Genomic DNA, 15,809 nt, shown 5'->3' with positions numbered 1-15,809 from the left:
TCTTCAAGATTGCTATGGCTAATTAGGGTCTTTTGTGGTTTCATATTAATTTTAGAATCATTTGTTCTTTTTCTGTGAGAAAAATACTATTGGAGAGTGCTCTTTTTGGACTCACTGAAGCCAGAAGGCCACTGAAGAGAGAGCAGGTGATAGAGCAGGGACTCCGCCATCCTATTCTCCTTGGGGCTAATGCCCAACCTGGGAGGTAGTATCGTTTAGTAATTAAAAATGTGCTACTAGGATTCTTGTGTGCTTAGGAAAAATAGAACCCTTAACCACTCTAAGATTGTTTCCCTATTTATAAAATGAGGGCATTAACTATTTCAAAGGATTGGCTTGTGCATTAAAAGAGGTCATTTTTAAATGTCCAATCCACTGCCTGGCACATAGTAATCTCTCAAAAGTTCTCTTGGCCATCCCCAGACAAAAACAATGGAAGAGCAATTGGGCTTTTGAACGAGCAACTCTTGGCGTTGCTCACACCAAGGGAATCAGATATTTTGAACCGAAGAAAGATGTCCATGCTCTGACATTGGGAAGGTGTTTTGAAATCAGGATGAACTGCACATGATGGGTTCCATAAATAGAGCCCAACATCTGGAGGTATGGTGTGCATGAGTTGCTGGCGATATTTCTCAAAGGCAGTGGCGGGGCAGTTCAGGGCGTGATGTGTAGCCTGTCAACTGTAAGAAGTGACAGGCCTCCCGAGTGGAGTCCCTGATAAAGGAGAGTAGTTACAGGCTTATGAACATGATTAAGCACCTTCTACTTATTCTTAATAGAGACTTAATTAAATACAATGTATATTTCCTCGACTGCCTTTGCCAAAGCGGCAGAGATTCTGAATGGTTATTGCTGCAATTATTAACAAGAACAAATGATTCTAGGAATGATGTTAGGAATTATAATAATGGCACTTGCAGAGGCTAAGAGGAAGCAATTACAATGCAGACAATATTAGTCTTTCTCCCTCCTTCTTAAACTGGTGGTGAAGGCTAGCTATTAATAGTCACATCCTCAACTGTTGAAAAACCTCATTCTTTTTTATTGAGTCCACGACTAAAAGGAGCCATCCTACAATGTTAGAGCAGTGTCATGAAGGTAACAGCATTATGGTAACAGTGAAGTGACAGCAAGGGTGATTGCGATTTCCTTCTTTGCTTATCTCTTATTGGATTTTCCACAATGAGCAGATCTAGAGGCTCATTTGTTGGAAGCAGAAGCCGTGAATCACAGAGATGTGGATTCAAACCCTGGTTGTGCTTTTTTGGTTACTTAACCCTTCGGTCTCACTTCTCATGTCTGTACAACGGAGGAAATGACATTCCCACCTTGTGAAGATGACATGAGACCAGAAAGTTATAGGAAGCGCTTGGCACAATGCCTGGGGCACCAGGAAGTCGTCAGCCACTGGTAATCATTATTGTGTACTTATCATTATTTGTACTTGAAGAAACAAACGTAAGTGAAGACAAATGTGAGAATGAATACACTTTAAAATTTTTTTATGTTTATTCATTTTTGAAAGACAGAGACAGAGCACAAGTGGGGTGGGGCGGAGAGGTGGGGGGCACACAGAATCTGAAGCAAGCTCCAGGCTCAGAGCTGTCAGCACAGAGCCTGTGCTGAGAGCTCAGAGCCTGACGCGGGGCTCGGACTCACGAACGGCAACATCATGACCTGAGCCAAAGTCGGATGCTCAACCGACTGAGCCACACAGGTGCTCCGAGAGTGAATACATTTTAAAATATCAAATAAGAATGCATTAGAAGGTAAAAAGGGAAAGCATTTTATTCCCTGAAAGGTAAATGGAACACGGCTTATTTAATGAAGTGCGTCTGCATATTCCCACGAATGGCATCCATAAGCTCATCTGATTCAGGTCCCAGCGGGCGTTGCCCTCTCACTTTGCAGAAGAAACAGCTCAGAGAGGTGAGGTTTAGCCCAAAATCTAGAATGAGGACTCCAGCCATTTAATGCAAAATGCTGCTGGGCAAGCAGGGGCAGTTGTGAAATTCACTCTGGACTTCAAGGGGGCTGGGGGCTGAGGCACTCAGCACTCGGGTGAGACTGCATCCCCTGGAGGCTGAAGTACCTTTTCTTAGCATAGAGTCTCTTCAGATGCCAAGTCATGTGTTCAAAGTGCCATATCCACCCAGAGGGGGCGCCTTTTGCTAATCCAAACAAAGGGACACTACAGGCCGGCTGGGCCCTCAGCCAGGCTGTACCCTGAGCTTCATTTCTATGGTTCCTCTTGGGGAAGGAAGGGGATTTGCTTTTTCTTTTTTAAAATTATTATAGCACTGCAACTTTCTTTCTCATTTTCCTTTTTCCTTCTTTTATCCGTCAATATACAGAACCCTGGCACAGGTTGTGTGTGTGTGTGTGTCTGTGTGTGTGTAATTTTTACATCCTGTCTTTAAATATTTTTATTAGGTTTTATCTAATATGAAATGCTTTTCCTATCAATTAGATAGGGGATTTAAAAGATTTGTTTTTTCATCCACATGGTTCTTCATTATTTACAATTCTCTGTGACTCGAGTTTATTTGAAAACTTGAGTATCTCACTTCTCAGACCAACATCCAAGTTGCTTCTATAAATAAAAAGCCTGGAGTCACTTAACCTAATTTCAAAGACTCCCCTACATGAAATTAAATGGAATAGTCTGGAGTTTTCTGGTATTAATCTATGATTTTATTTTAAATAGTAGTATTATGTTGCCATCTTATTTTATTATAATTTTTTTAAATGTTCTGGGATCACTTTTGAAATGAGCAAGGTTATAATAATAAATGATAACTCTTAATGTTAAGGCCTCTCTAATTTCTGCTTATTTTTATGAACACTCAGAACAATATTGTTTGGTTTTCTAACCTTATCATTTTGGACCAGCTGAAGCCACAATAAGCTATTTGCAATCCTGGGCGATGAGGCCATCCATCCCAGAGCCTGGCGGGTCTTGACTTGGCTACGAATGGGGTCATTCTGCACTGGGCTTTGCTATTGATGAAGGATGTGGATGTGAGTCAGACTTCTCTTAGAAAAGACATGAAGTGGAGTCCCAGCTCTGAAAATGTAGTTCCTTCTTCAAGGAGCTGAGAGTTTGGCAGGGGCACTCAAGTTGCATCTGAGCTCATTTCACAGAAAGTTTCTGCTATTTGTGGGATTGTGAACAGGGGCTAGGCTCTTACCCACCATTGTATTCTCCAGTCTTCTGGGCACTGAGTTTTGCAATAGGAAGAACTCAATCCATGTTTTCTGAATTGAGCTGAAATAGCTACTCACCTCCAGTAGAGAAGTATCACTGTGGAAAGAAAGAAGGAATGAAGCATTGCTTTTATGGGAAGATATTCTGTGTCCACATACTCATTCATTCCTTTCTTGCATTGTATTTATAATATTTTAAGCCAATGATGTAGGAAGACCTGAAGGAGATAGTACATGAGCAAGGACTCCAAATAAATAAGAATTGGGGTACAGAAGGAAGAAAAGGTAGGAGGAACAACATTCTCAAAAGAGCAGAGGTCAGGCTTTGAAGGTTAGGCCCGAGGAGCTGTGACAGGTGTCCTCTGGCTGAAGCTTAGGCATCATGGAAGGAAGCACTTTAACAAAGTCTGGAAAAGGAGCCTGAACACAGTCATGGTGTTCTTGTTCACAGTCCTGCCCCCAGGGAACTGGTGATGAATGAGTCAGGCAGTCTTGGGTGCCATTGGCAGCTCTAGGTGCATAACTTCACTCTTCTCTTTGTGGATTTGTAAAATACAGTGCTGATAACGGCATTGTGCAGATGAAAGGTGGCTGCCATAGACAGTGACCAGCATAGAATAGACACTCCATAAAGGTAGGTTTCCCTTTGTCTCTATTCCTAAGCAACTCTGATCAATACAGTTATCTTCTGACAAAGTATAAGTTAAAGGCCATATCTTAGGTATACATACAAGTAGCAAGGTATCTGATTTAATTTTTAAAAACCACACCATTCAGTTGGTCATTTCCAGAGCAATCTGGTTATTTGTTGACTGATACTATCCTTTTCCTAGCAAATTCCTGGCCTTCCTGGTGTTTGTCCTACACTTATGTCCACTGAAATCTGTCATTCTGATCCCCCTGTGCCCACCCATCCCGATGCCCTCCACGTGGCCTCCCTCAACATGTAGAAACTTTCACGTACGTCTGAGATACATCTTAAATTGGCCATTTGTGCCTTCAGATTGAAAAACTAAAGGTCAGTTGCAAGCACTACTTCTATGAAAATGTAAAGGGCAGTTGTTTTTCACATGCACTTGGAAGTAAGAGCAAAAGCCAAGGAGAAATGGTCATGTTATACAGATGCATTTAAAAATATATTTTAATATTCTCATTGTCTTTTTCAGAAAGCTCATACTTTCCCTAAGAAATGAAACTCGGGCCCAATACAAAGTTTTATCCACAGTGACTGGTGTCATATTCATATTTATGTTTCCCTATATTTGATTTATCATTCAGCGCAAGTCACTTATTGGTCACATGACAATGAGGCAAATGCAAAATATTTTATGAATATTTTAACCATTTATTTCATCTTAAACAACAGCTGTGATCATTGGTACTGTCACCAATATTTTGATTCTTCTCTTTCTAGACATATGGCAAGACTAAGCCTCCCTACCTCTTGGAGGTTAGGAGGGCCAAAGGACTGGCTTTGGCCAATGAAACAGGACTGTGTCACTACCAGCTGGAAGCCTTTAAGAGCCGCAGAGTAACTTGCTATTTTCCCTTTCCTTGACGGGGTGACTGGTGATGCCCCAGATGGTGGAGGCTCTAATATCCCACACCACCCACATGGACTAGAATCACCAATCCTACTAAGTAGGACACACAGCACAAATGAGAAGTAGCCCGTTGTTGTTGCTTAACTTTTTACTGTGAGATAATTGCATATTCGCCTGCAGTTATAAGAAATAATACAAAGAGATCCCCTACAGCTTCTGTCCAGTTTCCCCACTGGTAACATCTTACACAACTCTACCTCAAGCAGGAAATTGATAAAATATACTGATGTGATTCAGATTTCAGATTTCAGATTTCAGATGACCAGATTCAGATGACCAAATGACATGCACTCATTTGTGTGAGCTTGTGTGTATTTAGTTCTATGGTACTTATCACATGTGTGTGGCCACCGCCACAGTCAAGATAGAGAACAGTTCCATTACCCTTTTATAGCCTTTTATAGCCACAGACAGCTCCCTCCCTTCTTCCCTCTCCCTGACTCCTACCAGAATTGCCTTATGGCCAATTAGTTATGCAGTGAAAATAGTTGTGGGGAAAATGCTTGCAGCAAAGATGCTTTCAGCTAAACTACCTAGAACCCCTCAGGCCATGTATAGTCTTGTGGGGGAGATGTGCAACTAAGTATGCTATGGGGACTATAGCAAAGCACTTCCAGAATAAAAGGAAAGAAAGTTAAATTGTGAGTTCAGGGTTTACAATAAAATGTTTGGTGCATGTGGGTGGACATGGGTATTTATTCTCTGTATGTATAAATCAGTATCTATGTTCATTGGGTTTTGGAACATGGAAGTACCTGAGGAATTCAAGCATCAGGTGACTCAACTAATGGGCAGCTGAATAGGGGTTGTAAAGACTAGAATGGAAGCAGAGGCAAGTTCAGTGATGTGTCAGACTGAAAAAGTCTGAGAAACAACGCAAAAGAGTCTTCAAAGAAAGGACTCAGGCCCCACCCAATCCTTCTTTGATGTTCTGCCAGCTTCCTTCAGAGTCCCACACTCATTCACCTTGACCTGGACCTCTGGCTTTCACCAGTATGAGGAGAATACTTTGATCTTCTTAAAAACAGGGTCTTGGAAAGGTGATGAGGTTCCAAGGGGTTCTTGGCAGGCAGTCCTTGCAGGCTGCCAACCTCAAAGGAAATTTGGGGTCCTGCTGCTATTGGCTCCAGCAATGGCACCTCAGTGAGGTCTGGAAGCCTGTGCATTATTCTTAAAATACTGAATCAAGGGGGTATTGGATCTCAGGATGGAAAGTCGGGTTCCCATTGGAAACTCTGATGTCACAGTCAAATTCGCTACTGTTCACATTTGGGTTCCCCATTTGACAGCTGAGGTTTGAAACAGAATCCTCTTTGAAATCATAAAAAAAAGGAACACATTGGGTTGAATTTCAGGAAATGCCCTAATGGTGAAATCTGGGAAATGGCAAACGTGCATGACAAGGGAAGTGGTAAGAGTCCCAAAGCTTGAGTCATTCCAAACCATGTTGGAGACATCACTGGAAAAAGTCGGGAGAAAAGGGGCCTTCCTTCCTTAGTGGAAAGTCCATGAAGTCTCCCCAGTGTTATAGTGGCACATTTCTCAGAGCATGTGACAAGGACTGACTTCTAGATAGCCTCGCTTTCCTCTGTATCACACGCTATCTACCAATAGCACAAAGCACTGCACAAACTTTCCACGTTGCTCATGTCTCAGACATGGTTCTTTCTTCAAGTCATGAGCAAAATAACAAGTGCTAGGTAATTACAGATCAATTTTATAAGGCCAGAAACCTACATTATCTCATTTGAACCCCAGTGTGCTCTGCATTCTCCTCGTGTAGGTCAGATTACCGAGATTTAATGAGGTGACTAGCCTAGTCTCCTGACTCCAGGTCAACTCTTGTGGTTATTTCTGTTCCCCAGCTCTGCCTTTCAAGAGAATTAAGTGGAGAAAATCACACTCCGTGTGTGTGTGTGTGTGTGTGTGTGTGTGTGTGTATTTAATTTAGGGAAGTTCATTAAGTTATTAAAGGTAAATCTCCAGTTTACTAGAAAATAAAGATACATCAAACCAAACTGCACCAACTACCCAACTAAAATTATCTTTGCCTTAAAACACAGCCTTTCTTCCTTGCTCTGGATTTCATGTAAGATGTGGTCCTGGTTTGCTCCAAAGCTAACATCCCTCCTGACACCATAATGCCTTTCCTGCTTCTCCTTAAATCATCAAGAGCCTGTTTCCTCTTATGCATCTTCCTCTTTTCTCCAGTGGACATTTCCTACAAACTGTTCCAATAATTGCCATTCAAAACTCACTCCTGCCTTGCTCTAGATTGGTTTTAACCTCTCTCAGGCTCTCACATTCCTTTCACTTCTGAACTTCTTTGTAAATGAGGCACACAGCATGCCCCTCCTTTGTGGTTTCCATAATGCCTTACAAACTAGCTTCCTCCTTGCACTCCTGGGATGCTCAAGGAAGCCATCACAAGCTAACGGCCTCACTTCTCTCTGCAGAGCAGACCACCGCAGCCCTTTTGAAAACCCACCTCATTCTATTTCTGGTACATGGTATCCGTCTAGTTCCTTCTCTAGTCCCCACGAACTTTCTTGCTCTTAAAGACCCTTACACGGACATCTTCTCAAGCTGGACTTTACATCTACATATAAGATCTTCTAATCTAAATCACCTATCCTAAAAATTCTACTGAAATTTAGACCTTTGCATTTGAAATTCCCCTGGGAAAGACCAACCTAAAGGACTTACCAGCCAGGTTTGATTCACTATACCCCAAACTGAGATCCTTTTCCACGAATTTTCCATTACATTGGTAATGCCATCCTAAACTCATTTCCCAGGCTTGAATCCTTGAGGCAGTATTGACTCCTCCTTTCTCACTTCTCACACCCCCATAGGCTGTTACCTTCCCTATTGTGCCTCTGAAAGGCACATTCCTTTCTTTTATTTTCCACTGTCGTTGTCCAGAGCCTCTCATTTCACCCTAAGCTCTTATAACAGCATCTTGATTGCTGGCAATGATAGCAAGAGCTACCGGACTGAGATGCTGTGCTGAGCAGCCTGTGTACACCCACAACCCTCTGAAATCTTCACAATGAGGAGACTGAAGGCCACCCCATATACACCGGAAGAGCCATGATTCACATTCTCTTCAGTGTCAATGCCTGAGCCTATATTCCCAATGCATATTGATTCCCGAAACAAAGAACAGAGTCCCAAGTCTTTCTGCCTGATAGAAGTCTACAGAACATGGTCTTTCCCCACCTTTTCAACTTTGTTTTCCAGTGTATCCCTTCCTTCCACTATAGGCTACTGCTTGTACAAGAGATAATCTCTTTATCTAATCTGCTTTCTTCCCCCTCACATCACCTTCTGAAATCCATCTCAAAATACCTTCCTAAGAAGACTTCACAGGTATCAACCATGTAGTTTGTCTCAGCACTGGAATAATGATTTACCCACCTCATAATAGTCGAATGTACATGTGTCCATTTCTCCTACTAACATCTCAAAAAACAGGGGCTGTGCTTTACCCCTCTCTGTTATATTCCCTACCCTTTTCCACCCCAACACCAGTGCCTAGTGAAGTGCCTGCCATGTGATAAGCCATCAGTGTGTCTCGGCAGAATTGAATAGCAGGCTCATGTGTGATTGGAGTTTGGATCATTAATGATGGTGTCAAGTGGGGAGTCAGATGGTCATTGTGGTCATTCTGTTCCTGAAGTATACACAGATCCCAAAAGGTCTTTGGGCTTAATCACCCATAGAACACAGTCGGTGCTGGGGTGGAGGCTCTCGTCCAACTTCTAATTGTAGTCCAGCGTTCAACTTCCATAAAGCATTCTATTCAATAACAGGTATTAATTTCCTCAGAAATAATTCTTTCTGTTATTCAGCTCCAGCACCAACCAAACTTGATTAATCAGTGGCAATAATAACAATGATAAAAGCTAACATTTACCAAACTTTACATTTATCATCTCCATTTGATCTTCAGAACTCTCTGGTGGAGTAGATACTACTATTCTTCCTTTTTCTGCTGGATGGGAATATTGAGGTTCCAGAGGATAAGTAACTTCCCAGGATCACTCAGCTAGTAAGTGGTGAAGCCAGATGCAATCTGACGCCCACACTCTTAACCAATGAACCGTACCATCTCTCTAGAGGCCTGAAGTTAATAAATGTTAGTTTCTTCTCCTCCCCACACAACCAGCAGAGTTAAGACATAGCAGCCTTGGCTCAGCACAGCTGATAGTTACTGACCCCCCGCTTTGTCCTTCCGTGATTGTGCACGGCCAGTTTTACAACCAGGCTGCTCGTGTGAAGATGTCCACTCACATCCTGCTCATCGTTAACCCCCTCATTAAGCTCCTCAGGAGGAGGAAGCAGTGGGAAGGGCCGTGGCTCTGAGCAGGTTGGGCTGCATCAGAGATGGGATGTGAAATCTTGGCACACCACTGGCCATGAGTCATTGGAAGCCCAAGCTGTGTACCAGAGAGGACGGCAGGAAGCCACAGGCCATGGTTTTGCTCTTGCGGCAACAATCTTTCGAGAGGCTGCATGACTGTGGTGGTTCAGCTGTTCCCCAATGGCTGCCTCTCTGTCAGTGCTGGGCTGTGTTTGTCTTGGCCAGTCGGCGCGTGGAACCCTTCCTGGCTCAGTCAGTGCTACCGAGGGAGACGCATCCATTTCCTGAGTCTCCATTGCCTCTTCTGGCTACTACAGCCATTTTGTACGGCTCCTTCCTGCTGTTTGAAGACATGTTTATGGGCAGTTGGGACATAGGGACTCTTCACCTTGGCAACAGCTTCTCACTGAGCCAACAAATGGTCTTTGAAGTGGTCTTGGTTCCCGAGTGAACAGAACATTTATCCTCCAGCAACAAATACCCTTTGTTTGGCTCCTAGGTTCAACATATCTTGGTATAAAATGGTACCTTCACATGGTCCCACCTGAGTCTTCCATAATTCCTTTCTTAATTCATTCATGTTGGACTCGGTGCATAGGTCACATTAACCTTATGAAAAATATACCTGTCCTTATTTAAAAAAAGAAAAAAGGTTTAATCAATTTATTTAGCTGTTTGTATGTACATTGCACTGCTTGGTCCCACAAGAGAGTGAAGCACAGTCCTGGCCATCAAGAACCTAGAGGTGACCTGAATAAATGTGTGAAAATGTGGCTAGTATTGCATTATGGTAGGAGCAAAAGAGAAGCTTGGTGTGAACACAAGCCCACGTGTAATTCCTGCCTCTACTATGGAAGGACTAGACAAGTCTCATTACCCTCATCCATGAAATGGCCAAACATGCACCTCTCTCACAGAGTTTCTTGTGAAGATTAAAGGAGGCAGTATCACATCAAGCCCTTGGCAGAGTCTCTCACACTCAATGAACACCTCCATATCCATAGGGGTTACAAAGCTTGAATCATTGACTTCTTTGTACAACATGGTCTCAACTTATTCCTTTGGGGTCAAAGACAAATGACAGAAAGCTTCTACCTAATCCACCTTCCAAACCTCCCATCTGCCTCCAATCAGGCAAGTGGTCAGCCTCTCCACACTGAGAGCACATCAAGGCAGAGTCCCGGGCTTTCCCCTCACAGGCCAACCTGAAATTACATCATAGCTGGACATGGCCACCCCACGGAGTTTCCAAATGTGATGCTGCTTCAAAGCATTTAGTCCTTGCAGACCATGAGATTTGTATTTTAATATATCACTCAGAATTCTTATTTTCCCTCTATCCCTACCCAGAAACTCACATTTGCCTCTCATGTTGCCTACACACTTTGAAAACACCAAATGAAAACCACACTGGCTCAGATGCTCTGAGAGGAGGCTTACACTCTGGCCAGGCCAAGTCGAACACTGAGCCACAGGTACTGACTTCTGAACTTGCCCTAATGTGTCTGTTTGGTGCCCTATATATTTTTTTCCTAAGGCTAAGATCTGTTCTCATTTTCTCTAGATCTTTTTATGCATCCTTAATAAAAGCAAGTCGAGGAGCTCCTGGGTGGCTCAGTCGGTTGAGCGTCCGACTTCAGCTCAGGTCACGATCTCGCGGTCTGTGAGTTCGAGCCCCGCGTCAGGCTCTGGGCTGATGGCTCAGAGCCTGGAGCCTGCTTCCGATTCTGTGTCTCCCTCTCTCTCTGCCCCTCCCCCGTTCATGCTCTGTCTCTCTCTGTCTCAAAAATAAATAAATGTTAAAAAAAAATTAAAAAAAAAATCAAGTCGATGTGGTCTAAACACTTGAATTTGTAGCAGCGGTGAGCTTATCTATTTGAAATCTGTGGGTGAGATTTTTTTTCCTTAGAGAACATGGCAAAAGACAAGGCCCTCAAGTCATGAGAAATACATAAAGGCTTTTTTTTTAACTTCAAATACTGATCTCAGAGAGCATGTATCTTCATTCTTCAAGGTCATAACCTGGTCTTGATGTTTTCTGCTTTGTCCAACATTTTTAGGCTCTTCTTCCATGGCCATCAGTGTACATAGTATGGATTTGACTTTCCTTTGAATACCCTGCCATTAATAAGGTCCAAGATCAATGTAAAATATACATTGAATATCTAGGTACATTTTTCAGGCAGTATTATCATTCTCGTTTATGGAAACACATTGTTTGGTGTACTTGGAAGAGGTTAGCTTGTTCAGAATATGTACCTATTGAGGAAGCTGAATATTTCTTTCTTGATTCTTTCTTTCCCTCCATCCATTCGTTCCTTCAGCCATGCATCCATTTCTCCATCCAATACATTAAACACATTTCTGTGAAGCATCTGGTGTGGGCCAAGAGTTAAGTATTAAAGACACAAAACAGAATAACACACAACCAGAGTTTTAATGTATCAGGGGAGAAAAAGATACAAAGTTAAACCGGGAAAATGATGTAACCCAAAATGTTAGTAAAGTTTACAGGGAGAGTCAGTATGGACAGATGGGGAAGAACTCTGTCATAGAGTCATACAGATATGGACTTGATGCTAGCTCTGCCACTAAGTAGCTATGACCTTTGGCAAGTTCTTTAACTCTGGTGAGACTTGGTTTCCTCATCTGAAGATGAGATAATAGTGGTCTCTACTTCATGGAATTAGAGTGAGACTTCATGAATGAAATTAGACAAACATGGAAAGCATTCAGCATGGTGCTCAACACTTAGTTGGTATTCCACTTTTCTATTATTAGAATTAGTGATAGTGCCTAGGAAAACCTTACAGAGGAGTTAAAAACTGGCCTTGGTCTTGAGTCATAAGAAGGGCTTTGCTAGGTAGAAAAGGGGGGAAGAACATTGCAAGTGGAAGGAATAGCATAAAAAGCCCAGAGTTACGGATGTGTGTGACATGCTAGGAGACAGAAGATGGCCAGTGTGGTCAGATGTGAGTTAAGGGTTGAGACTGGATGAATAGCGTAGACCAGTTGGAAAATTTGTATTCCACCATAAACTTCAGGCTGTATACAGTAAACAGTGAAAGGCAGCATGGTAGTACTCCAGAAACAAGGAGTTTGCATTTTGAAAGGAGGGAGAGAGAATAAGAAGCCATTTCTTAGTTGCCAGTTAAACTTTTAAGCTCCTAAACTTTAAGCCTACTTAAAGCCTACTTGTCCACCCTCAAAACGTGAGTGATTGTCAGACACTTCCCAATGTAGAACAATGTATTTGGCAAGAGATACAGTAGACCCCCCTCCTCTCTTCTTCCTTCCTCTGCCACTGTGGACACAAGCATGGTCTTCTCTGGCAGAAATAGTGAGAAGGGCTTAGGATTGTCAGTTCTGGAGTTTATTGAACCATCATGGGTGAGGCTAATGGGATGATGGTTGAACAAGACGGTCAAGTTACTTCCAGTTCTCAGTCATTCCAAAATTTTAAGGATTTATCAACCACTTAAGTTCAAGTTGTGGGCCCAAGTCACACACAATTGGCAAGGAGCAGAGCCAGGATTTGAACCTCAGTATCTAGTTCTAGACTTTGTTCTTAGTCTTTTATGTTTTGTGGGTTTGGTTTTTTGTTTGTTTGTTTGTTTGTTTGTTTGTTTGTTTGTTGGGGGTGGGTTATACCTTATTCTGTTGCTATGCTATTATGCTCACTATCTTGCCCAGGACAATGATGACATTCCCTGCTTGTTGTCATCTGTATCATAAGGACCACAGTCGTTCTCAAGTTCAGACACAGAATTCAATTTGGGAGCAAGTGGCTTTTGTGGTCTGTTTAAAATTCTAGAACACAAAGTCCTCAGCTTCTCTTCAGGGTGACAGCTTGCTTTGGAAGGCATCATGGGTCTGAGCCCCATTCAGTGGGTGCAGAGTGTTTATAACAACTTTTTCTCTGCACTGTGGGCTGGCCTCTAGGCAGGAGGCCCCTGGAGAGGAAATTCAGTAGCTTCATTGCTTCTCTTGCCACACTCAGGGTGGCCAGATTCCATTATTTTGCAGCACAGGTGAGGATGAGGGACAGAGAGAGAGAGAGAGAGAGAGAGAGAGATTATATGTCTCTAATTAAGTACATCAACTTCAAGCTAAGCTTCTTTTTCTCTTGGAAGTTTCAAGTGCAGAGGTGACATATCCTGTTTGAAACTGTGGATGGTATTTTTCAAATACTTTAAAACACCACTTATTATCAAAGGGCCAAAGCGATGTATTTAAAGGTAATAGCACCTTATCGGCTTAGAGGCACCTCACTGGCTTTAAAATGCTCTCCTGGCATGGAGTGTAAACACTATTGGCTCTGAACTCATTCCCGAATTATGCAAAGCTTTCGTCCCTTTTTTGAATGCCAAATGTTTGAGCCCCCACTTCTCAGTGTCTTGCTGAGAGGCCACACTGCCAGGAGACCATCAGGTGGCTGTAAAATCTGACAGCCCGAGTGAGGGAATCCAAATCTGGTTCTTATTGAGTAGCCAAGACGGCTGGGTAACTCCACAGCCAGCTGTAGATCACTTTTATGGACAGCGAGGGACACATCATTCCAGTAGCATCTGCATAGAGTGTCTTCCCGGACCATTCTAGGCTGAGGAAGGTGCAGGTGTGGCTGTGCATTTTTGTAACCCCCCTCACGTGTGAGCAAAGCCCACTGCTCCACACATCCTAGGCTTTTCTCACACCTCTTCTGTCGTGAACTCGGTACCTTGATCTTTGGGTTTCAAGAGCTGACTTAAAAGGTAATTTTCTGGTACCAAGCCCGTTGCTCTCCTCCTAATGCTGAATTCACTTCATTATCCAAGTTCTTTAGTCTCTGACTTACAGTAAATAATTGTCCACAGCTGTTGTGAGTTGGTTTATCCTTCAATAAGGGTCGGGATGGCTGACTAGACATCAGAGGAAAAACTTCTATAATTTGGTGTTTAGACTAACTTACATCTATGTTTATCTCTTTTGTGTTTGTTGTAACTAAATAGGCAAGTGTGGGTTGTGGTTTAAGCATGACCAGGCAACCTGGATGTCATGGTTTTCTTTCTCATTCTTTAATTCTGATGCATGTGGAATTCTCTCCTTCCTCCCGTGCCTCAGTTTCCCCAGCAGTCACACAGAGGTGCTCAACAGTTCCTCTCATAGACTGCCTGGAGGAGTTCATGGGGGTCTGCTTGCCCATTACCTGTGAAACCAAATACCGGAAACCAGCTCTGTCTACAAGACTAGGGGAGGGCCAACCCATCTCTATTGCTAGACGGGACTCACCTGAAGCTGAAAAACTTAACAAACTCAGGTGTGCTATCGCTTGCAATGAAGAGAGAACCACTCCATGTGAAACCTTTACCTTCAATGCTAAAAGGCAAAAGGCAAAAAGACCCGGTGTCCCAGCAGGAAGTGGGATCCATTGGTGCATTTCCATTTATGGAGGGGGGGGGGGTGCGGGAGAAGAAAGAAGGATTCTGCCACGTACATTTCCAGATGGGATTTCTGGGCTTGGCTCGTGGTGGGGCCCACACAAGCTCTCCAGCTGTGTCCTGGGATCTCTAGGGGGAGGCCTAACGGCAGGATGAGGCAGGAGGCGTCCTCCCAGGGATAAAAATTTATTAGGTTAAAACCTAATGCAAACACAATTTTCTCTGAAAACACCAACACAAGGAGCAAAAGGATAAGCAAAGATGATTCCAAAGAAAATGTAGCCCATTGAGATTAATGGCTAGGGAGGAAAGGAGGGAGACCATAGCAAACTGTAGGCCAGGAACAGAGAACAAGGAACATCTGAAGCTTTCTACAAAGGAAGCTCATGACCCCCCATTGAAGCCACTATCATCTGTTGCCTAGAATACTTCAGAGGCTGCCCTGCCCTCCCTCTCTGCCTTGTTGAATGAACCACGCCCACGATCAGCCTAATCTGGGTACAGAGTAGGAGCCTGGTGCAAAGTAAAGCCTTTTGGGGTCGGACAGACCTGCAGCTGTAAGTTTTTTAGCCTCATTGGGCCTCAACTTTCTCACCTATGCAATGAAGATAATAAATGCGCCTTGTAGGGCTCTCATGAAGCTGAAGTAACATCGTGCTTGTGAGGCCCTTATACTCTATGTGGCACATCAGAGTCTCTCTGTAAATGATAATTATTACTGTTCCCAGCGCCGTTACCTCAGTCAGACCACTTCGTCGCACACAGCTCCTTCATGACTCCCCATGGCCCATGGCATGAAGGCTGAGCTCCCTTTTATAAACCCTGGCTCCAGCTTGCTTTCTAGACCAGTGCCGTGTAGCCGAACTCTCTGCAATCATGGAAATGTTCTCTGTGTTGTGCTGTGTGGTAGCTGTCGGCTACATGTAGCCAACAAGCAGTTGAAAAGTGGGTAGAGTGAGAAACAGAATGCTAAATTTAATTTTAATTCATTTAAATTTACCTAGCCACATGTGGCTAGCAGGTCCTATATTAGATAGCGCAAGTCTTAGACATTTGCATTTCCCCCAAAAGGCATCCACTCTAGCCAAATGGATTTTTCACTCCTTGCTGTTATGCCTGCATGGTGCTGCAAACAGCTCTGTGGTTTGTGCCCTGCCCCAAAGCACCCAGCTGAGGGGGGAAGTAGGACCCGACATTGAGCCAGTGCCTGGC

This window comes from Herpailurus yagouaroundi, unplaced genomic scaffold (genome assembly GCF_014898765.1).
Source record: "Herpailurus yagouaroundi ecotype Mexico unplaced genomic scaffold, PumYag 213, whole genome shotgun sequence".
NCBI lineage: Eukaryota > Metazoa > Chordata > Mammalia > Carnivora > Felidae > Herpailurus > Herpailurus yagouaroundi.
This window is presented reverse-complemented; position numbering follows the sequence as displayed.